Source organism: Phyllobates terribilis, unplaced genomic scaffold, assembly GCF_046119375.1.
Source record: "Phyllobates terribilis strain yellow unplaced genomic scaffold, ASM4611937v1 Scaffold_3__8_contigs__length_932513732, whole genome shotgun sequence".
In the NCBI taxonomy this organism is placed as follows: Eukaryota; Metazoa; Chordata; class Amphibia; order Anura; family Dendrobatidae; genus Phyllobates; species Phyllobates terribilis.
The window spans coordinates 2,800,896-2,822,739 of record NW_027362763.1 but is presented as its reverse complement, the minus strand read 5'-3'; the positions used below and the strand labels follow the sequence as shown (position 1 = coordinate 2,822,739).

The 21,844-nt window shown below is 40.6% G+C and overlaps 10 non-coding genes across 10 annotated transcripts; all 10 read right to left on the bottom strand.

The window, feature by feature from the left end:
• Window positions 1-3,219: 3,219 nt before the first annotated feature.
• TRNAG-CCC (transfer RNA glycine (anticodon CCC)) lies at window positions 3,220-3,291 on the bottom strand. Its single transcript has one exon. It is a non-coding gene; the product is annotated as a tRNA-Gly (tRNA).
• Window positions 3,292-4,132: 841 nt separating this feature from the next.
• TRNAG-UCC (transfer RNA glycine (anticodon UCC)) lies at window positions 4,133-4,204 on the bottom strand. Its single transcript has one exon. It is a non-coding gene; the product is annotated as a tRNA-Gly (tRNA).
• A 439-nt stretch (window positions 4,205-4,643) lies between these two features.
• On the bottom strand, window positions 4,644-4,715 carry TRNAG-CCC (transfer RNA glycine (anticodon CCC)). The gene has a single exon. It is a non-coding gene; the product is annotated as a tRNA-Gly (tRNA).
• A 1,173-nt stretch (window positions 4,716-5,888) lies between these two features.
• On the bottom strand, window positions 5,889-5,960 carry TRNAG-UCC (transfer RNA glycine (anticodon UCC)). The gene has a single exon. It is a non-coding gene; the product is annotated as a tRNA-Gly (tRNA).
• A 97-nt stretch (window positions 5,961-6,057) lies between these two features.
• Window positions 6,058-6,129, bottom strand: TRNAG-CCC (transfer RNA glycine (anticodon CCC)). Its single transcript has one exon. It is a non-coding gene; the product is annotated as a tRNA-Gly (tRNA).
• Window positions 6,130-8,898: 2,769 nt separating this feature from the next.
• Window positions 8,899-8,970, bottom strand: TRNAG-CCC (transfer RNA glycine (anticodon CCC)). The gene has a single exon. It is a non-coding gene; the product is annotated as a tRNA-Gly (tRNA).
• Window positions 8,971-10,150: 1,180 nt separating this feature from the next.
• Window positions 10,151-10,222, bottom strand: TRNAG-UCC (transfer RNA glycine (anticodon UCC)). The gene has a single exon. It is a non-coding gene; the product is annotated as a tRNA-Gly (tRNA).
• A 96-nt stretch (window positions 10,223-10,318) lies between these two features.
• TRNAG-CCC (transfer RNA glycine (anticodon CCC)) lies at window positions 10,319-10,390 on the bottom strand. The gene has a single exon. It is a non-coding gene; the product is annotated as a tRNA-Gly (tRNA).
• Window positions 10,391-11,570: 1,180 nt separating this feature from the next.
• Window positions 11,571-11,642, bottom strand: TRNAG-UCC (transfer RNA glycine (anticodon UCC)). Its single transcript has one exon. It is a non-coding gene; the product is annotated as a tRNA-Gly (tRNA).
• A 1,517-nt stretch (window positions 11,643-13,159) lies between these two features.
• On the bottom strand, window positions 13,160-13,231 carry TRNAG-GCC (transfer RNA glycine (anticodon GCC)). Its single transcript has one exon. It is a non-coding gene; the product is annotated as a tRNA-Gly (tRNA).
• Between the last annotated feature and the right edge of the window lie 8,613 nt (window positions 13,232-21,844).

Sequence of the window (21,844 nt, the reverse complement as noted above, 5' to 3'; positions counted from 1 at the left end):
AATTATTAGTAAAAAGTAAGACGTGCCAGGAAAAAAACCCCCACATAAGTATTGCATTGACCAGGAATCAATCGCAGGTCAACTGCTTGGAAGGCAGGTTTGCTCACCACTATACCAAAAATGCTTAAGGTACCCAGCATTTTTTTCACATTTTCTGCACTAACCCTACAAAATTGTTAGTAAAAAGTATGACGTGCCTGAAAAAAAAAAACACCGGTGTTTTGTATTGGCCGGGAATGAAACCCAGGTCAACTGCTTGGAAGGCAGCTATGCTCACCACTATACCACCAATGCTTACAGGGTCAGCTTTTTTTTTTACATTTTCTGCACTAACATTACAAAATAGTTTCTAAAATGTATGATATGCCAGAAATAAAACTACATAAGTATTGCACTGGCCGGGAAACGAACCAGGGTCAACTGCTTGGGAAGCAGCTATGCTCACCACTATACCACCAATGCATGAACCAACTTGACTGGTTTGGGATTATGGCTGTTAAATCTGCTAAACTTTTACTTAAAAAAGTAGGACTGAATATGTCTTGAAAGAGCCAATTACTAAAAAGTTTAAAAACAAGGCAAAGCATTGTCCAAAACTCAAAGATGAATTCTTGTGAATCAGCTATGTAGCTTTTACACCAATTCTTACATTTCTCTCAATTATTTTCACTTTTTTGCCAATAAGGTAACTAAACTCTTACCAAGAAAGAAAGTACACTATGAGCCTTAGCTCAAACAGATTACAAAGAGTCAACAGCAGCACCAAATTCCCCCTAAAGACCTCTGCCATTTTTGGCACTTTTAACACTAACTCTAAAGACAGAGGAGTTTTTGGAATCAGTTATGTAGCTTTTCCACCTCTGCCTACAAATTCTCTCAATTAGCTTTGCTTTTTGCCACTAAGGTAGCTAAAGTGTTACCAAGAAAGAAATAAAAGCATAAGCCTTAGCACAGAAAGTGAAAAAGATTCCAAACACCACCAAATGGAAAAAAACAATGAGTTCTTCAAGAATTAAACTATGGCCTATTGTTTTAAAAGCAACTACACCCACCAGCATAACACCAATGCCAACCCTGACATTGCTTTCGTATTGGAGACTAACCCTACAAAGTATTTAATCAACAACTGAAGAGCAGAAGATCAGTTAGATGAGACAGTTGAAAAAAATCTAAGAAATATTCTCTTCAATTTTTTTCTCATTTTCGTGGTTGCTAAACTCTAAGAAGAAAGAAGAGCATGAGCCTTAACACGAAAAATTAAAACAGACTAAACGCATCACCAAATGTGAAAAACAATTCATGCATTGGCTGGGAATCGAACCGTGGTCAACTGCTTGGAAGGCAGCTATGCTCACCACTATACCACCAACACTTACAAAAGCCATGTTTTTTTCTTACATTTTCTGCACTAACAATACAAAATTATTAGTAAAAATTAAGACGTGCCAGGAAAAAAAAACCCACATAAGTATTGCATTGACCAGGAATCAATCGCAGGTCAACTGCTTGGAAGGCAGGTTTGCTCACCACTATACCAAAAATGCTTAAGGTACCCAGCATTTTTTTCACATTTTCTGCACTAACCCTACAAAATTGTTAGTAAAAAGTATGACGTGCCTGAAAAAAAAAAACACCGATGTTTAGCATTGGCTGGGAATTGAACCCAGGTCAACTGCTTGGAAGGCAGCTATGCTCACCCCTATACCACCCATGCTTACAGGGTCAGCTTTTTTTTTACATTTTCTGCACTAATATTACAAAATAGTTTGTAAACTGTATGGTATGCCAGAAATAAAACTACATAAGTATTGCATTGGCTGGAAATCGAACCCTGGTCAACTGCTTGGGAAGCAGCTATGCTCACCACTATACCACCAATGCATGAACCCACTTGACTCGTTTGGGATTATGGCTGTTAAATGTGCTAAAGATTTACTTAAAAAAGGAGGACTTGAAAGAGCCAATTACTAAAAAGTTTAAAAACAAGACAAAGCATTGTCCAAAACTCAAAGATGAATTCTTGTGAATCAGCTATGTAGCTTTTCCACCAATTCTTACATTTCTCTCAATTATTTTCACTTTTTTGCCAATAAGGTAACTAAACTCTTACCAAGAAAGAAAGTACACTATGAGCCTTAGCTCAAACAGATTACAAAGAGTCAACCGCAGCACCAAATTCCCTCTAAAGACCTTTGCCATTTTTGGCATTTTTAACACTAACTCTAAAGACAGAGGAGTTTTTGGAATCAGTTATGTAGCTTTTCCACCTCTGCCTACAAATTCTCTCAATTAGCTTTGCTTTCTGCCCACTAAGGTAGCTAAAGTGTTACCAAGAAAGAAATAAAAGCATAAGCCTTAGCACAGAAAGTGAAAAAGATTCCAAACACCACCAAATGCAAAAAACAATGAGTTCTTCAAGAATTAAACTATGGCCTATTGTTTTAAAAGCAACTACACCCACCAGCATAACACCATTGCCAACCCTGACATTGCTTTCGTATTGGATACTAACCCTACAAAGTATTTAATCAACAACTGAAGAGCAGAAGATCAGTTAGATGAGACAGTTGAAAAAAATCTAAGATATATTCTCTTCAATTTTTTTCTCATTTTCGTGGTTGCTATACTCTAAGAAGAAAGAAGAGCATGAGCCTTAACAAGAAAAATTAAAACAGACTAAAAGCATCACCAAATGTGAAAAACAATTCATGCTTTGGCCGGGAAGCGAACCAGGATCAACTGCTTGGAAGGCAGCTATGCTCACCATGATAACACCAACACTTACAGAAGCCATGTTTTTTTCTTACATTTTCTGCACTAACAATACAAAATTATTAGTAAAAAGTAAGACGTGCCAGGGAAAAAAAACCCACATAAGTATTGCATTGACCAGGAATCAATCGCAGGTCAACTGCTTGGAAGGCAGGTTTGCTCACCACTATACCAAAAATGCATAAGGTACCCAGCATTTTTTTCACATTTTCTGCACTAACCCTACAAAATTGTTAGTAAAAAGTATGACGTGCCTGAAAAAAAAAAACACCGGTGTTTTGTATTGGCCGGGAATGAAACCCAGGTCAACTGCTTGGAAGGCAGCTATGCTCACCACTATACCACCAATGCTTACAGGGTCAGCTTTTTTTTTTACATTTTCTGCACTAACATTACAAAATAGTTTGTAAAATGTATGATATGCCAGAAATAAAACTACATAAGTATTGCATTGGCCGGGAATCGAACCCGGGTCAACTGCTTGGGAAGCAGCTATGCTCACCACTATACCACCAATGCATGAACCAACTTGACTGGTTTGGGATTATGGCCGTTAAATCTGCTAAAGTTTTACTTAGAAAAAGGAGGACTGAATATGTCTTGAAAGAGCCAATTACTAAAAAGTTTAAAAACAAGGCAAAGCATTGTCCAAAACTCAAAGATGAATTCTTGTGAATCAGCTATGGAGCTTTTCCACCAATTCTTACAATTCTCTCAATTAGTTTCACTTTTTTGACAATAAGGTAACTAAACTCTTACCAAGAAAGAAAGTAAACTATGAGCCTTAGCTCAAACAGATTACAAAGAGTCAACAGTAGCACAAAATTCCCCCTAAAGACCTCTGCCATTTTTGGCATTTTTAACACTAACTCTAAAGACAGAGGAATTTTTGGAATCAGTTATGTAGCTTTTCCACCTCTGCCTACAAATTCTCTCAATTAGCTTTGCTTTCTGCCCACTAAGGTAGCTAAAGTGTTACCAAGAAAGAAATAAAAGCATAAGCCTTAGCACAGAAAGTGAAAAAGAGTCCAAACACCACCAAATGGAAAAAAAACAATGAGTTCTTCAAGAATTAAACTATGGCCTATTGTTTTAAAAGCAACTACACCCACCAGCATAACACCAATGCCAACCCTGACATTGCTTTCGTATTGGAGACTAACCCTACAAAGTATTTAATCAACAACTGAAGAGCAGAAGATCAGTTAGATGAGACAGTTGAAAAAAATCTAAGAAATATTCTCTTCAATTTTTTTCTCATTTTCGTGGTTGCTAAACTCTAAGAAGAAAGAAGAGCATGAGCCTTAACACGAAAAATTAAAACAGACTAAAAGCATCACCAAATGTGAAAAACAATTCATGCATTGGCCGGGAATCGAACCCGGGTCAACTGCTTGGAAAGCAGCTATGCTCACCACTATACCACCAACACTTACAGAAGCCATTTTGTTTTCTTACATTTTCTGCACTAACAATACAAAATTATTAGTAAAAAGTAAGACGTGCCAGGGAAAAAAAACCCACATAAGTATTGCATTGACCAGGAATCAATCGCAGGTCAACTGCTTGAAAGGCAGGTTTGCTCACCACTATACCAAAAATGCTTAAGGTACCCAGCATCTTTTTCACATTTTCTGCACTAACCCTACAAAATTGTTAGTAAAAATTATGACGTGCCTGAAAAAAAAACACACCCATGTTTTGCATTGGCCAGGAATCGAACCCTGGTCAACTGCTTGGAAAGCAGCTATGCTCACCACTATACCACCAATGCTTACAGGATCTGCTTTTTTTTTTTACATTTTCTGCACTAACATTACAAAATAGTTTGTAAAATGTATGATAAGCCAGAAATAAAACTACATAAGTATTGCATTGGCCGGGAATCAAACCCGGGTCAACTGCTTGGGAAGCAGCTATGCTCACCACTATACCACCAATGCATGAACCAACTTGAATGGTTTGGGATTATAGCTGTTAAATCTGCTAAAGTTTTACTTAAAAAATGGAGGACTGAATATGTCTTGAAAGAGCCAATTACTAAAAAGTTTAAAAACAAGGCAAACCATTGTCCAAAACTCAAAGATGAATTCTTGTGAATCAGCTATGGAGCTTTACCACCAATTCTTACAATTCTCTCAATTATTTTCACTTTTTTGCCAATAAGGTAACTAAACTCTTACCAAGAAAGAAAGTACACTATGAGCCTTAGTTCAAACAGATTACAAAGAGTCAGCACCCGCAACAAATTACCCGTAAAGACCTCTGCCATTTTTAACACTAACTCTAAAGACAGAGGAGTTTTTGGAATCAGTTATGTAGCTTTTCCACCTCTGCCTACAAATTCTCTCAATTAGCTTTGCTTTTTGCCAACTAAGGTAGCTAAAGTGTTACCAAGAAAGAAATAAAAGCATAAGCCTTAGCACAGAAAGTGAAAAAGAGTCCAAACACCACCAAATGCAAAAAAACAATGAGTTCTTCAAGAATTAAACTATGGCCTATTGTTTTAAAAGCAACTACACCCACCAGCATAACACCAATGCCAACCCTGACATTGCTTTTATATTGGAGACTAACCCTACAAAGTGTTTAATCAACAACTGAAGAGCAGAAGATCAGTTAGATGAGACAGTTGAAAAAAAGCTAAGAAATATTCTCTTCAATTTTTTTCTCATTTTCGTGGTTGCTAAACTCTAAGAAGAAAGAAGAGCCTGAGACTTAACACGAAAAATTTAAACAGACTAAAAGCATCACCAAACGTGAAAAACAATTCATGCGTTGGCTGAGAATCAAACTCGGGTCAACTACTTGGAAGGCAGCGATTCTCACCACTATACCACCAACACTTACAGAAACCATGTTTTTTTCTTACATTTTCTGCACTAACAATACAAAATTATTAGTAAAAAGTAAGACGTGCCAGGGAAAAAAAACCCACATAAGTATTGCATTGACCAGGAATCAATCGCAGGTCAACTGCTTGGAAGGCAGGTTTGCTCACCACTATACCAAAGATGCTTAAGGTACCCAGCATCTTTTTCACATTTTCTGCACTAACCCTACAAAATTGTTAGTAAAAATTATGACGTGCCTGAAAAAAAAACACACTCATGTTTTGCATTGGCCAGGAATCGAACCCGGGTCAACTGCTTGGAAAGCAGCTATGCTCACCACTATACCACCAATGCTTACAGGATCAGCTTTTTTTTTTTACATTTTCTGCACTAACATTACAAAATAGTTTGTAAAATGTATGATAAGCCAGAAATAAAACTACATAAGTATTGCATTGGCCGGGAATCAAACCCGGGTCAACTGCTTGGGAAGCAGCTATGCTCACCACTATACCACCAATGCATGAACCAACTTGAATGGTTTGGGATTATAGCTGTTAAATCTGCTAAAGTTTTACTTAAAAAATGGAGGACTGAATATGTCTTGAAAGAGCCAATTACTAAAAAGTTTAAAAACAAGGCAAACCATTGTCCAAAACTCAAAGATGAATTCTTGTGAATCAGCTATGGAGCTTTACCACCAATTCTTACAATTCTCTCAATTATTTTCACTTTTTTGCCAATAAGGTAACTAAACTCTTACCAAGAAAGAAAGTACACTATGAGCCTTAGTTCAAACAGATTACAAAGAGTCAGCACCCGCAACAAATTACCCGTAAAGACCTCTGCCATTTTTGGCATTTTTAACACTAACTCTAAAGACAGAGGAGTTTTTGGAATCAGTTATGTAGCTTTTCCACCTCTGCCTACAAATTCTCTCAATTAGCTTTGCTTTTTGCCAACTAAGGTAGCTAAAGTGTTACCAAGAAAGAAATAAAAGCATAAGCCTTAGCACAGAAAGTGAAAAAGAGTCCAAACACCACCAAATGCAAAAAAACAATGAGTTCTTCAAGAATTAAACTATGGCCTATTGTTTTAAAAGCAACTACACCCACCAGCATAACACCAATGCCAACCCTGACATTGCTTTTATATTGGAGACTAACCCTACAAAGTGTTTAATCAACAACTGAAGAGCAGAAGATCAGTTAGATGAGACAGTTGAAAAAAAGCTAAGAAATATTCTCTTCAATTTTTTTCTCATTTTCGTGGTTGCTAAACTCTAAGAAGAAAGAAGAGCCTGAGACTTAACACGAAAAATTAAAACAGACTAAAAGCATCACCAAATGTGAAAAACAATTCATGCGTTGGCTGAGAATCAAACTCGGGTCAACTACTTGGAAGGCAGCGATTCTCACCACTATACCACCAACACTTACAGAAACCATGTTTTTTTCTTACATTTTCTGCACTAACAATACGAAATTATTAGTAAAAATAAGACGTGCCAGGAAAAAAAAACCCACATAAGTATTGCATTGACCAGGAATCAATCGCAGGTCAACTGCTTGGAAGGCAGGTTTGCTCACCACTATACCAAAAATGCTTAAGGTACCCAGCATTTTTTTCACATTTTCTGCACTAACCCTACAAAATTGTTAGTAAAAAGTATGACGTGCCTGAAAAAAAAAAACACCACTGTTTTGTATTGGCCGGGAATTGAACCCGGGTCAACTGCATGGAAGGAAGCTATGCTCACCCCTATACCACCAATGCTTACAGGATCAGCTTTTTTTTTTACATTTTCTGCACTAACATTACAAAATAGTTTGTAAAATGTATGATATGCCAGAAATAAAACTACATCAGTATTGCATTGGCTGGAAATCGAACCCGGGTCAACTGCTTGGGTAACAGCTATGCTCACCACTATACCACCAATGCATATACCCGCTTGACTGGTTTGGGATTTTGGCTGTTAAATCTGCTAAAGTTTTACTTAAAAAAGGAGGACTGAATATGTCTTGAAAGAGCCAATTACTAAAAAGTTTAAAAACAAGGCAAAGCATTGTCCAAAACTCAAAGATGAATTCTTGTGAATCAGCTATGGAGCTTTTCCACCAATTCTTACATTTCTCTCAATTATTTTCACTTTTTTGCCAATAAGGTAACTAAACTCTTACCAAGAAAGAAAGTACACTATGAGCCTTAGCTCAAACAGATTACAAAGAGTCAACAGCAGCACCAAACTCCCCCTAAAGACCTCTGCCATTTTTGGCATTTTCAACACTAACTCTAAAGACAGAGGAGTTTTTGGAATCAGTTATGTAGATTTTCCACCTCTGCCTACAAATTCTCTCAATTAGCTTTGCTTTCTGCCCACTAAGGTAGCTAAAGTGTTACCAAGAAAGAAATAAAAGCATAATCCTTAGCACAGAAAGTGAAAAAGATTCCAAACACCACCAAATGCAAAAAAACAATGAGTTCTTCAAGAATTAAACTATGGCCTATTGTTTTAAAAGCAACTACACTTACCAGCATAACACCAATACCAACCCTGACATTGCTTTCGTATTGGAGACTAACCCTACAAAGTATTTAATCAACAACTGAAGAGCAGAAGATCAGTTAGATGAGACAGTTGAAAAAAATCTAAGAAATATTCTCTTCAATTTTTTTCTTATTTTTGTTGTTGCTAAACTCTAAGAAGAAAGAAGAGCATGAGCCTTAACATGAAAAATTAAAACAGACTAAAAGCATCACCAAATGTGAAAAACAATTCATGTGTTGGCCGGGAATCGAACCGGGGCCAACTGCTTGGAAGGCAGCTAAGCTCACCACTATACCACCAACACTTACAGAGGCCATGTTTTTTTCTTACATTTTCTGCACTAACAATACAAAATTATTAGTAAAAAGTAAGACGTGCCAGGAAAGAATACCCACATAAGTATTGCATTGACCAAGAATCAATCGCAGGTCAACTGCTTGGAAGGCAGGTTTGCTCACCACTATACCAAAAATGCTTAAGGTACCCAGCATTTTTTTCACATTTTCTGCACTAACCCTACAAAATTGTTAGTAAAAATTATGAAGTGCCTGAAAAAAAAACACACCCATGTTTTGCATTGGCCAGGAATCAAACCCGGGTCAACTGCTTGGAAGGCAGCTATGCTCACCACTATACCACCAATGCTTACAGGATCAGCTTTTTTTTTTACATTTTCTGCACTAACATTACAAAATAGTTTGTAAAATGTATGATATGCCAGAAATAAAACTACATAAGTATTGCATTGGCCGGGAATTGAACCTGGGTCAACTGCTTGGGAAGCAGCTATGCTCACCACTATACCACCAATGCATGAACGAACCTGACTGGTTTGGGATTTTGGCTGTTAAATCTGCTAAAGTTTTACTTAAAAAAGGAGGACTGAATATGTCTTGAAAGAGCCAATTACTAAAAAGTTTAAAAACAAGGCAAAGCATTGTTCAAAACTCAAAGATGAATTCTTGTGAATCAGCTATGTAGCTTTTCCACCAATTCTTACATTTCTCTCAATTATTTTCACTTTTTTGCCAATAAGGTAACTAAACTCTTACCAAGAAGGAAAGTACACTATGAGCCTTAGCTCAAACAGATTACAAAGAGTCAACAGCAGCACCAAACTCCCCCTAAAGACCTCTGCCATTTTTGGCATTTTTAACACTAACTCTAAAGACAGAGGAGTTTTTGGAATCAGTTATGTAGCTTTTCCACCTCTGCCTACAAATTCTCTCAATTAGCTTTGCTTTCTGCCCACTAAGGTAGCTAAAGTGTTACCAAGAAAGAAATAAAAGCATAATCCTTAGCACAGAAAGTGAAAAAGATTCCAAACACCACCAAATGCAAAAAAACAATGAGTTCTTCAAGAATTAAACTATGGCCTATTGTTTTAAAAGCAACTACACTTACCAGCATAACACCAATACCAACCCTGACATTGCTTTCGTATTGGAGACTAACCCTACAAAGTATTTAATCAACAACTGAAGAGCAGAAGATCAGTTAGATGAGACAGTTGAAAAAAATCTAAGAAATATTCTCTTCAATTTTTTTCTTATTTTTGTTGTTGCTAAACTCTAAGAAGAAAGAAGAGCATGAGCCTTAACACGAAAAATTAAAACAGACTAAAAGCATCACCAAATGTGAAAAACAATTCATGTGTTGGCCGGGAATCGAACCCGCGCCAACTGCTTGGAATGCAGCTAAGCTCACCACTATACCACCAACACTTACAGAGGCCATGTTTTTTTCTTACATTTTCTGCACTAACAATACAAAATTATTAGTAAAAAGTAAGACGTGCCAGGAAAAAATACCCACATAAGTATTGCATTGACCAGGAATCAATCGCAGGTCAGCTGCTTGGAAGGCAGGTTTGCTCACCACTATACCAAAAATGCTTAAGGTACCCAGCATTTTTTTCACATTTTCTGCACTAACCCTACAAAATTGTTAGTAAAAATTATGAAGTGCCTGAAAAAAAAACACACCCATGTTTTGCATTGGCCAGGAATCGAACCCGGGTCAACTGCTTGGAAGGCAGCTATGCTCACCACTATACCACCAATGCTTACAGGATCAGCTTTTTTTTTTACATTTTCTGCACTAACATTACAAAATAGTTTGTAAAATGTATGATATGCCAGAAATAAAACTACATAAGTATTGCATTAGCCGGGAATTGAACCTGGGTCAACTGCTTGGGAAGCAGCTATGCTCACCACTATACCACCAATGCATGAACCAACCTGACTGGTTTGGGATTTTGGCTGTTAAATCTGCTAAAGTTTTACTTAAAAAAGGAGGACTGAATATGTCTTGAAAGAGCCAATTACTAAAAAGTTTAAAAACAAGGCAAAGCATTGTTCAAAACTCAAAGATGAATTCTTGTGAATCAGCTATGTAGCTTTTCCACCAATTCTTACATTTCTCTCAATTATTTTCACTTTTTTGCCAATAAGGTAACTAAACTCTTACCAAGAAGGAAAGTACACTATGAGCCTTAGCTCAAACAGATTACAAAGAGTCAACAGCAGCACCAAGTTCCCCCTAAAGACCTCTGACATTTTTGGCATTTTTAACACTAACTCTAAAGACAGAGGAGTTTTTGGAATCAGTTTTGTAGCTTTTCCACCTCTGCCTACAAATTCTCTCTATTAGCTTTGCTTTCTGCCCACTAAGGTAGCTGAAGTGTTACCAAGAAAGAAATAAAAGCATAAGCCTTAGCACAGAAAGTGAAAAAGATTCCAAACACCACCTAATGCAAAAAACAATGAGTTCTTCAAGAATTAAACTATGGCCTATTGTTTTAAAAGCAACTACACCCACCAGCATAACACCAATGCCAAACCTGACATTGCTTTCGTATTGGAGACTAACCCTACAAAGTATTTAATCAACAACTGAAGAGCAGAAGATCAGTTAGATGAGACAGTTGAAAAAAATCTAAGAAATATTCTCTTCAATTTTTTTCTCATTTTAGTTGTTGCTAAACTCTAAGAAGAAAGAAGAGCATGGGCCTTAACACGAAAAATTAAAACAGACTAAAAGCATCACTAAATATGAAAAACAATCCATGCGTTGGCTGTGATTCAAACCTGGGTCAACTGCTTGGAAGGGAGCAATTCTCACCACTATACCACCAACACTTACAGAAGCCATGTTTTTTTCTTACATTTTCTGCACTAACAATACGAAATTATTAGTAAAAAGTAAGATGTGCCAGGAAAAAAAAACCCACATAAGTATTGCATTGACCAGGAATCAATCGCAGGTCAACTGCTTGGAAGGCAGGTTTGCTCACCACTATACCAAAAATGCTTAAGGTACCCAGCATTTTTTTCACATTTTCTGCACTAACCCTACAAAATTGTTAGTAAAAAGTATGACGTGCCTGAAAAAAAAACCCACCAATGTTTTGTATTGGCCGGGAATTGAACCCGGGTCAACTGCTTGGAAGGCAGCTATGCTCACCACTATACCACCAATGCTTACAGGGTCAGCTTTTTTTTTTACATTTTCTGCACTAACATTACAAAATAGTTTTAAAATGTATGATATGCCAGAAATAAAACTACATAAGTATTGCATTGGCTGGAAATTGAACCCGGGTCAACTGCTTGGGAAGCAGCTATGCTCGCCACTATATCACCAATGCATGTAACCGCTTGACTGGTTTGGGATTTTGGCTGTTAAATCTGCTAAAGTTTTACTTAAAAAAGGAGGACTGAATATGTCTTGAAAGAGCCAATTACTAAAAAGTTTAAAAACTAGGCAAAGCATTGTCCAAAACTCAAAGATGAATTCTTGTGAATCAGCTATGTAGCTTTTCCACCAATTCTTACATTTCTCTCAATTATTTTCACTTTTTTGCCAATAAGGTAACTAAACTCTTACCAAGAAAGAAAGTACACTATGAGCCTTAGATCAAACAGATTACAAAGAGTCAACAGCAGCACCAATTTCCCCCTAAAGACCTCTGCCATTTTTGGCATTTTTAACATTAACTCTAAAGACAGAGGAGTTTTTGGAATCAGTTATGTAGCTTTTCCACCTCTGCCTACAAATTCTCTCAAATAGCTTTGCTTTCCGCCCACTAAGGTAGCTAAAGTGTTACCAAGAAAGAAATAAAAGCATAAGCCTTAGCACAGAAAGTGAAAAAGAGTCCAAACACCACCAAATGCAAAAAAACAATGAGTACTTCAAGAATTAAACTATGGCCTATTGTTTTAAAAGCAACTACACCCACCAGCATAACACCAATGCCAACCCTGAAATTACTTTCGTATTGGAGACTAACCCTACAAAGTATTTAATCAACAACTGAAGAGCAGAAGATCAGTTAGATGAGACAGTTGAAAAAAATCTAAGAAATATTCTCTTCAATTTTTTTCTCATTTTCGTGGTTGATAAACTCTAAGAAGAAAGAAGAGCATGAACCTTAACATGAAAAATTAAAACAGACTAAAAGCATCACCAAATGTGAAAAACAATTCATGCATTGGCCGGGAATCAAACCCGGGTCAACTGCTTGGAAGGCAGCTATGCTCACCACTATACCACCAACACTTACAGAAGCCATGTTTTTTTCTTACATTTTCTGCACTAACAATACAAAATTATTAGTAAAAAGTAAGACGTGCCAGGAAAAAAAACCCCACATAAGTATTGCATTGACCAGGAATCAATCGCAGGTCAACTGCTTGGAAGGCAGGTTTGCTCACCACTATACCAAAAATGATTAAGGTACCCAGCATTTTTTTCACATTTTCTGCACTAACCCTACAAAATTGTTAGTAAAAATTATGACGTGCCTGAAAAAAAAACACTCCTCTGTTTTGCATTTGCCAGGAATCGAACCCAGGTCAACTGCTTGGAAGGCAGCTATGCTCACCACCAGACCATCAATGCTTACAGGATCAGCTTTTTTTTTTTACATTTTCTGCACTAACATTACAAAATAGTTTGTAAAATGTATGATATGCCAGAAATAAAACTACATAAGTATTGCATTGGCCGGGAATCGAACCCAGGTCAACTGCTTGGCAAACAGCTATGCTCACCACTATACCACCAATGCATGAACCAACTTGACTGGTTTGGGATTATGGCTGTTAAATCTGCTAAAGTTTTACTTAAAAAAAGGAGGACTGAATATGTCTTGAAAGAGCCAATTACTAAAAAGTTTAAAAACAAGGCAATGCATTGTCCAAAACTCAAAGATGAATTCTTGTGAATCAGCTATGGAGCTTTTCCACCAATTCTTACAATTCTCTCAATTATTTTCACTTTTTTGCCAATAAGGTAACTAAACTCTTACCAAGAAGGAAAGTACACTATGAGCCTTAGCTCAAAAAGATTACAAAGAGTCAGCACCAGCACCAAATTACCCCTAAAGACCTCTGCCATTTTTGGCATTGTTAACACTAACTCTAAAGACAGAGGAGTTTTTGGAATCAGTTATGTAGCTTTTCCACCTCTGCCTACAAATTCTCTCAATTAGCTTTGCTTTTTGCCAACTAAGGTAGCTAAAGTGTTACCAAGAAAGAAATAAAAGCATAAGCCTTAGCACAGAAAGTGAAAAAGATTCCAAACACCACCAAATGCAAAAAAACAATGAGTTCTTCTAGAATTAAACTATGGCCTATTGTTTTAAAAGCAACTACACCCACCAGCATAACACCAATGCCAACCCTGACATTGCTTTCGTATTGGAGACAAACCCTACAAAGTGTTTAATCAACAACTGAAGAGCAGAAGATCAGTTAGATGAGACAGTTGAAAAAAATCTAAGAAATATTCTCTTCAATTTTTTTCTCATTTTCGTGGTTGCTAAACTCTAAGAAGAAAGAAGAGCCTGAGACTTAACACGAAAAATTAAAACAGACTAAAAGCATCACCAAATGTGAAAAACAATTCATGCGCTGGCTGAGAATCGAACTCAGGTTAACTACTTGGAATGCAGCGATTCTCACCACTATGCCACCAACACTTACAGAAGCCATGTTTTTTTCTTACATTTTCTGCACTAACAATACGAAATTATTAGTAAAAAGTAAGACATGCCAGGGAAAAAAAACCCACATAAGTATTGCATTGACCAGGAATCAATCGCAGGTCAACTGCTTGGAAGGCAGGTTTGCTCACCACTATACCAAAAATGCTTAAGGTACCCAGCATTTTTTTCACATTTTCTGCACTAACCCTACAAAATTGTTAGTAAAAAGTATGATGTGCCTGAAAAAAAAAACCACCAATGTTTTGTATTGGCCGGGAATTGTACCCGGGTCAACTGTTTGGAAAGCAGCTATGGTCACCAATGCTTACAGGGTCAGCTTTTTTTTTTACATTTTCTGCACTAACATTACAAAATAGTTTGTAAAATGTATGATATGCCAGAAATAAAACTACATAAGTTTTGCATTGGCTGGAAATCGAACCCGGGTCAACTGCTTGGGAAGCAGCTATGCTCACCACTATACCACCAATGCATGAATCCACTTAACTGGTTTGGGATTTTGGCTGTTAAATCTGCTAAAGTTTTCCTAAAAAAGGAGGACTGAATATGTCTTGAAAGAGCCAATTACTAAAAAGTTTAAAAACAAGGCAAAGCATTGTCCAAAACTCAAAGATGAATTCTTGTGAATCAGCTATGTAGCTTTTCCACCAATTCTTACATTTCTCTCAATTATTTTCACTTTTTTGCCAATAAGGTAACTAAACTCTTACCAAGAAAGAAAGTACACTATGAGCCTTAGCTCCAACAGATTTCAAAGAGTCTACAGCAGCACCAAATTCCCCCTAAAGACCTCTGCCATTTTTGGCATTTTTAACACTAACTCTAAAGACAGAGGAGTTTTTGGAATCAGTTATGTAGCTTTTCCACCTCTGCCTACAAATTCTCTCAATTACCTTTGCTTTCTGCCCACTAAGGTAGCTAAAGTGTTACCAAGAAAGAAATAAAAGCATAAGCCTTAGCACAGAAAGTGAAAAAGATTCCAAACACCACCAAATGCAAAAAAACAATGAGTTCTTCAAGAATTAAACTATGGCCTATTGTTTTAAAAGCAACTACACCCACCAGCATAACACCAATGCCAACCCTGACATTGCTTTCATATTGGAGACTAACCCTACAAAGTGTTTAATCAACAACTGAAGAGTAGTGTTGAGCCACCCCCGTAGTATTCGAGTTCGGTTCGGTTCGTCGAACACCCGTGTGTTCGCCGAACTGTTCGTCGAACACCTTCGAACACCATTAAAACCAATGGCAGGCAAACAAAAACACATAGAAACACATAGAAAACACCTTCAAAGGTGTCCAAAAGCTGACAAACTGCTCAGAAGACATAACAAACACATGGAAAAGTGACAAGTACATATAGTCATGCGAAAATACAAGAGGTGGAGGAGTAAAAGGAGGGGGAGACACAGATATAGGCATGTCATGCCCTTCTAAAATCCAAAAAGTGAGAAGCCGACACGGCCAGTCCGCTCCTGCCCGTGCCACCTCCGTGTCGCCAGGTTTGTGCCAGAGCCGCGGTGAACCCTGATGGCCAGCCCCCCTCTCCCAATACTGGTGCCTGTCTGCTGGTGGGTCGAGCGAGCCCCCCTGTGGTGGAGGCAGCTCTAAGCTTTTTAATTTAAATTGTCTCTCTAATTTGAATGAATACACTTTAAATCCATTTACCAGGATCTATTGGAGGGCAAGTCTCATGCCAGCAGCCGCGTAATTCCAGCTCCAGTAGCGTCCACTAAAGCTGCTGCAGTTAAAAAGCTTTTATAAGGATCGAGCTCGGCTGTCCACCGCAAGGCATCCTACTGCCAGTCCCAGCCCCTATGCCTTGGGGTGCCTCCTGATGCTCTTCACTGAGTATCCCATGGTCCCGAAGCATTTCCTTTGAAAAAATTAAGTGTCCAAACTACAGGTGGTGTAGCTTGCTTAACAGCCGGGATAATCCGCTGACTAGCAGACACTGCTACTAGTCACAAAGTATTTCCTGGGCTAGATGCAGTTAAAATTTGTAATTAGATACTCTCGTTGGATGCTGAGAAAGCATTCCATAGAGTCTCCTGGCACGCCATATATGATTCTCTTAAAAAGCTTGGGGTAGGGGTCTAGGGGACCCTTTTATTGCCAAAATCACGGCCCTATATCACAATACGTCACCTAGGCTGAAGATAAATGGAACTGTAGCACCCTGAGGGCTCGGTTGCTACAGAGGTATTGCACCTCACCCAGAGGTGTGATATCTCACTCTCAGGTAAGGATGGAGTGTGGATCAGGACCCGACACCTGCATGCATTACACCACATTGCCGTGGGGCAGGGCGACCAATATGCCCCTGAGATGGGCACGACAGTCCCTGTCCCTGGCTGGAGTGGGGGGAGGGAACACTGAGGAAGGGGAACCCTGTAGTGCAGGAGCAGGGAGGAAGCAGTTCCTGGGTGCATTGAGAAGGGAGTATAAAAGGTGGGCACCATCTTAGTTCAGTGCAGAGAAGTCTGAGCAGAAGTGGCAGGGAGCAGGGGCTCTGCATGAGCTCTGCTCCGGAGGCGGGCCTAGTAACAGAGGCCCAGGCCTGGAAGAGGGAGAAGGAAGGAGGAGGAGCGGAGAAGGCTCCAGGAACGAGGAATGAAGGGATCCCAGTGGTGCGGATGGGCGAGTCGCCACCGCACGCCCGAATCCACCTGCGTGGAGGGGTCAGGCCAAAGGGGGAGACCGGTCCCCGAACTAGTGGAGGCAGGAAACGACCCTCAGCTAGAAACCGGAGGCTCTGACATTTTATGTGGCGCAGCCCCTCGCTACACCCGCTAGGAAGGCACCACATAGGGTCAGGGAAACTGGCGCCAAGTTTACCAAGAGGAGGCCCGAGGCAGCCAGACAGAAGTGTTGGTAAGAAAGGCCAGACAAAGGACACACAAAGGGGGTCCTGTGAAGCGCTCCAAAGTTATCTGGGAGTTGTCTGAGCTCCTCACCTGGTGAGCACGGTACGACGTGGGCAGCCGTTACCTGCAGACGTGGTCTGGATAATAAGAACTGTGAGTAAAGGCCCTGAACTGCATCACTGACTCCGTGTCGTTACTGCTGCTGCCCTGCACCATCACCCCCATCCTCCGCATACACTGCCCTGAGGCTATACTCCTCCCGTGGGGAGTTATGCTACGCTCTGCTGCACCCACAACACCAGCCTCAGCAGTCTGCCCTGTAGCGGCAGTTCACTCTGACCGCAATCCACGGGTGGCGTAGTCGGACATTTAAACATCAAAACCACATAAATAGTTCCGCCACTGGTTTGACCACCCTGAGCCACGGAACCGGGTCGCCGCCACGAAGACTACAACCACCAGCATCCACCAAAAAGGGTCCGGCTTCGGGTGTCCCAAGGCCCAGGGGGTGCATCAGAACATTTTCATCACCTTTCACAATCACCAATGGGACAAGGCAGGGATGTCCTCTGTCCCCTCTCTTATACATCCTAGTGACGGAGCACCTGCTCTCATCAATTCGCCATAACCCCAATATTAGGTGGATTGAGGTGGGAGGCACCGAGTACAAGTGCTCTCTATTTGCTGATGATGTCCTAGCATATATCACTCAATCACATATATCCATCCATGCTGTTATGGCTGAAATAGATCACTTTGTTACATGGTCAAATTTTAAAATCAATGCAGCGAAGTCTGAGGCCCTCGATGTCTCCCTCCCCAAATCCATATAGGATTCCATCCAGTCCAACTTTCCCTTTGCATGGCCCTCACAGGGTATCAAATACTTAGGAATTCCTATTCATAGAGACCTCTCCCATCTATGTTATCTTAATTTTGGGCCCTTTATTGAACAACTCCATACAGACCACGGTTGGCAAGTTAGAACTGTAAGATTCACTACGTGAACCACTGGTGTTTTGTGGAAAAGCACATGTACACTGTGTTCCAAATTATTATGCAAAAAGTGTTTAGGAGTGATAAGGGAAGAATTTGTTTGTTTGTCAGTTAAACTCATTGATGGTGATGCGTGTCAGGGCTCTTTATATCACTGTAAGCAATTGCAGACACCTGTGCTAATTAGTTTGGCAGGTGTGTCCAATGAAAGGCAAGACTACTTAAGAAGGCTCTCTCACATTATTAAGCAGCCTACATTTTCTGCCAAAATGGGTAAGAAAAAGGATGTGTCGGCTGCTGAGAAGCAACAAATTGTGGAGTGTTTAGGTCAAGGCATGACTACAATCAACATTGTGCGATGATCAGGATGAAGTGTCTTGGCAATCAAGAAGTATGTAGCTGATTCACAGTACACACGTGTGCGTGCTGATAAGGGCAAATTGAGGACTCTTTCCTACAGGCAATTACGTCAGGTTGAAAGAGCAGCGGCAAAAAAGCCTTGTCATAGCAGCAGACAAGTTTTTGAAGCTGCTTGTGCCTCCAACGTCCCCAGAACAACAAGATGCAGGGTCCTTCAGAGGTTTGCAGCTGTGCATACGCCATCCTGTCGACCTCCTCTATCCACTTCACACAAGCAGAAACGGCTCCAGTGGGCCAAACATTACATGAAGACTGATTTCAAAACTGTTTTGTTCACGGATGAGTGCCGTGCAGCGCTCGATGGTCCAGATGGATGGAGTGGAGGATGGCTGGTTGATGGACACCCCACGCAAACACGGCTACAGCGCCAACAAGGAGGAGGTGGAGTAATGTTTTGGGCTGGAATCATGGGGAGAGAGATTGTCGGCCCCTTTAGGATCCCTGAAGGCGCTAAAGATGAACTCCATAATGTATGTGGATTTTCTCAAACAGCACTTCCTGCCATGGTTCAAGAAGAAGAACCGTGTATTTCACAGCAAGATCATTTTTCTGCATGATAATGCACCATCTCATGCTGCACATAAAACAGCTGCATCTCTGGCTGATATGGGCATAAAAGGGGACAAACTTATGGTGTGACCCCCATGCTCCCCTGACCTCTACCCCATTCAGAACCTTTGGAGCATCATTAAAAGGAGTGTCTATGATGGCGGGAGGCAGTTCACATCTAAGCAACAGCTCTGGGAGGGTATTCTGTCCTCATGCAAAACAATTGAAGCAGAAACCATCCAAAACCTGACAAATTCAATGGACGAGAGAGTTCAGAAGCTCCTTTCGAACAAGGGGTCCTATGTGAAAATGTAACATCACCTAGAATAAAGTTTTGAGTTGAAAACTGTTTGATTTCAGTTTCTAACAACCTGCTAATGCTTATAATTTCAAAAATGACCATTTTTTTGGTCTTTATTAAAATGAAAAGGTTGATCGAAAAGTTTGGGGGATCTAAGAGTGTGGCAACCCAGTAGTCATGATTACTTCGAATTCTGACAATATGAGGGTCATGCTGCAGATAGTGCAGCAAGAAGGCACTTATGTGTCTTGCGCATCTCGGAGCCCCAAAATTATTTTCCGGGCTAGATGCAGCTAAAAATTATTATTAATTTTAAATCTGGTGAAGCTTTAGTATAGATGGCCTAATAGGATCAGTGCTGCACACTGCTACAAAGCCCAAATTATTTTCCAGCCAAGATACAGATAAACATGATTAGTAATTTGAAAGCTTAAAACGGTTGGTAGGGTGATTTTAACCAATCATCAAGCTTTTACTCTCCCCAGGATGACACAGGGGTAGAAAAGTCGTTTCGGATCCATGATTTGTTCATCTTTATGAACGTGAGTCTGTCTACATTATCAGTGGAGAGCCGCGTGCGCTTATCTGTCAGCACACCACCAGCAGCGCTGAACACACGTTCAGACAGAACGCTGGCTGCGGGGCATGACAAGATCTCCAAGGCGTAAGTGGCTAGCTCCGGCCATTTATCCAGATTGGAAGCCCAAAAAGAGCCAGGGTCCAGTGACACAGTCGTGGCTTCAATGTTTACTTGGAGATACTCCTGTACCATCGTCTCTAGGCGTTGACTATGTGTCAGACTTCTTGTCTCCTGTGGCCTTGCAAAGGATGGGCTAAAAAAGTGGTGAAATGATTCCGCAAAATTGATGTTACCAGCAGATACTGTGGTTCTGTTACGGTTTGAGTGCTGAACACTTGACGGTCCCACGGTTGGCAAGTTGGAACTGTGAGATTCACTATGTGCACCACTGGTATTTTGTGGAAAAGCACATGTAAGATTCTGCAACAGTCTCTGCTGATACTCCTGCATGCGTGCATCCCTTTCTATGGCAGGAATAATTTCTGCAAATTTACTTTTGTACCGGGGATCTAACAGTGTGGCAACCCAGTAGTCAGGATTATTTCTAATTCTCACAATTCGAGGGTCATGTTGCAGGTAGTGCAGCAAGAAGGCACTCATGTGTGTTGCGCATCCAGGAGCACCAAGTCCCTGTTGTGTTGGTGGCGAGGTAACAATCATGCTTCCTTCCTCTGTCCTCTCCCCCCAACCTCGCACAACAAAAATGTGATCAAGTGTCTCCCTCATCTGATGAGTCTTCCATCAGTTCGTCCTCCACTTCTTCCTGGGCTCCTGCACCTTCCTCACTAGTTTGGCTGCTACCATGCGCCCTGGTAAAACCATCTCCCCCACCCTCACATGCCTGCCGCCTTGGTGCTGCCGACCGTCTGGACCTTGCAGATGTTAGCCCTTCCGCATACAACTCCTCCTCCTCTACTTCCTCCACCTCCTCTTGTGCCACCACCTGACTCCGAATTCTGTTTAACATGTGCTCCAGCATGTAAATCACCGGAATAGTCATGCTGATAATGGCATCGTCAGCACTAAACATCTTCGTCGCCATTTCAAAACTGTGCAGAAGGGTGCATAGGTCCCTGATCTGAGACCACTCCTCCAGCGTGATTTGCCCCACCTCTGGATCTCGTTGGCCCAGGCTATACGTCAGAACGTATTGCACCAGGGCTTGTCGGTGCTGCCACAGTCGCTGCAACATGTGCAGAGTTGAATTCCACCGGGTAGGCACATCGCATTTTAGCCGGTGAAGTGGCAGGCCCAACGACTTCTGTAGAGATGTAAGTCGCTGAGCTGCGGGCTGAGAATGGCGAAAGTGAGCACACAGCGACCGTGCCCTCTGCAGAAGGCCATCTAGTCTGGGATAGTGGGCTAAAAATTGCTGGACAACCAGGTTCAACACGTGAGCCATACAAGGCACGTGTGTGACATTGCCCAGACGAAGGGCCGCACCCAGGTTTGCAGCATTGTCGCACACGGCCTTCCCTTGTTTCAGGTCCAGTGGAGACAACCATTCATGAAATTGGTTCTCCAGAGCTGACCACAACTCCTCAGCTGTGTGACTCAAATTTCCCAGACATTTCAATGTAAAAACCGCCTGATGACGTTGAGCCCTACTGCCAGCATAGTAAGGAGGTGTGCAGGATCCCTTCTGCGCAGTTAGAAAGCTTGTGGCATGACCAGACAGGCTTTGGGTGCAGGTGGAAGACCGAGAGGAGGTTGAGGAGGCAGAAGCAGTGGAGGAACTTTGACATAAAGAGGATTGACGCACAACTCGTGGGGACGGCAAGACTTGGACAGCAGCCCCTTGTCCTGCTGTCACCATAGTTACCCAGTGCCCAGTCAGCGACATGTAACGCTCCTGTCCATGCCTACTCGTCCAAGTGTCTGTGGTGAAATGCACCCTGTCACACACAGAGTTTCTCAAAGAAGCGGTGATGTTGTGTGTGACATGCTGGTGGAGCGCA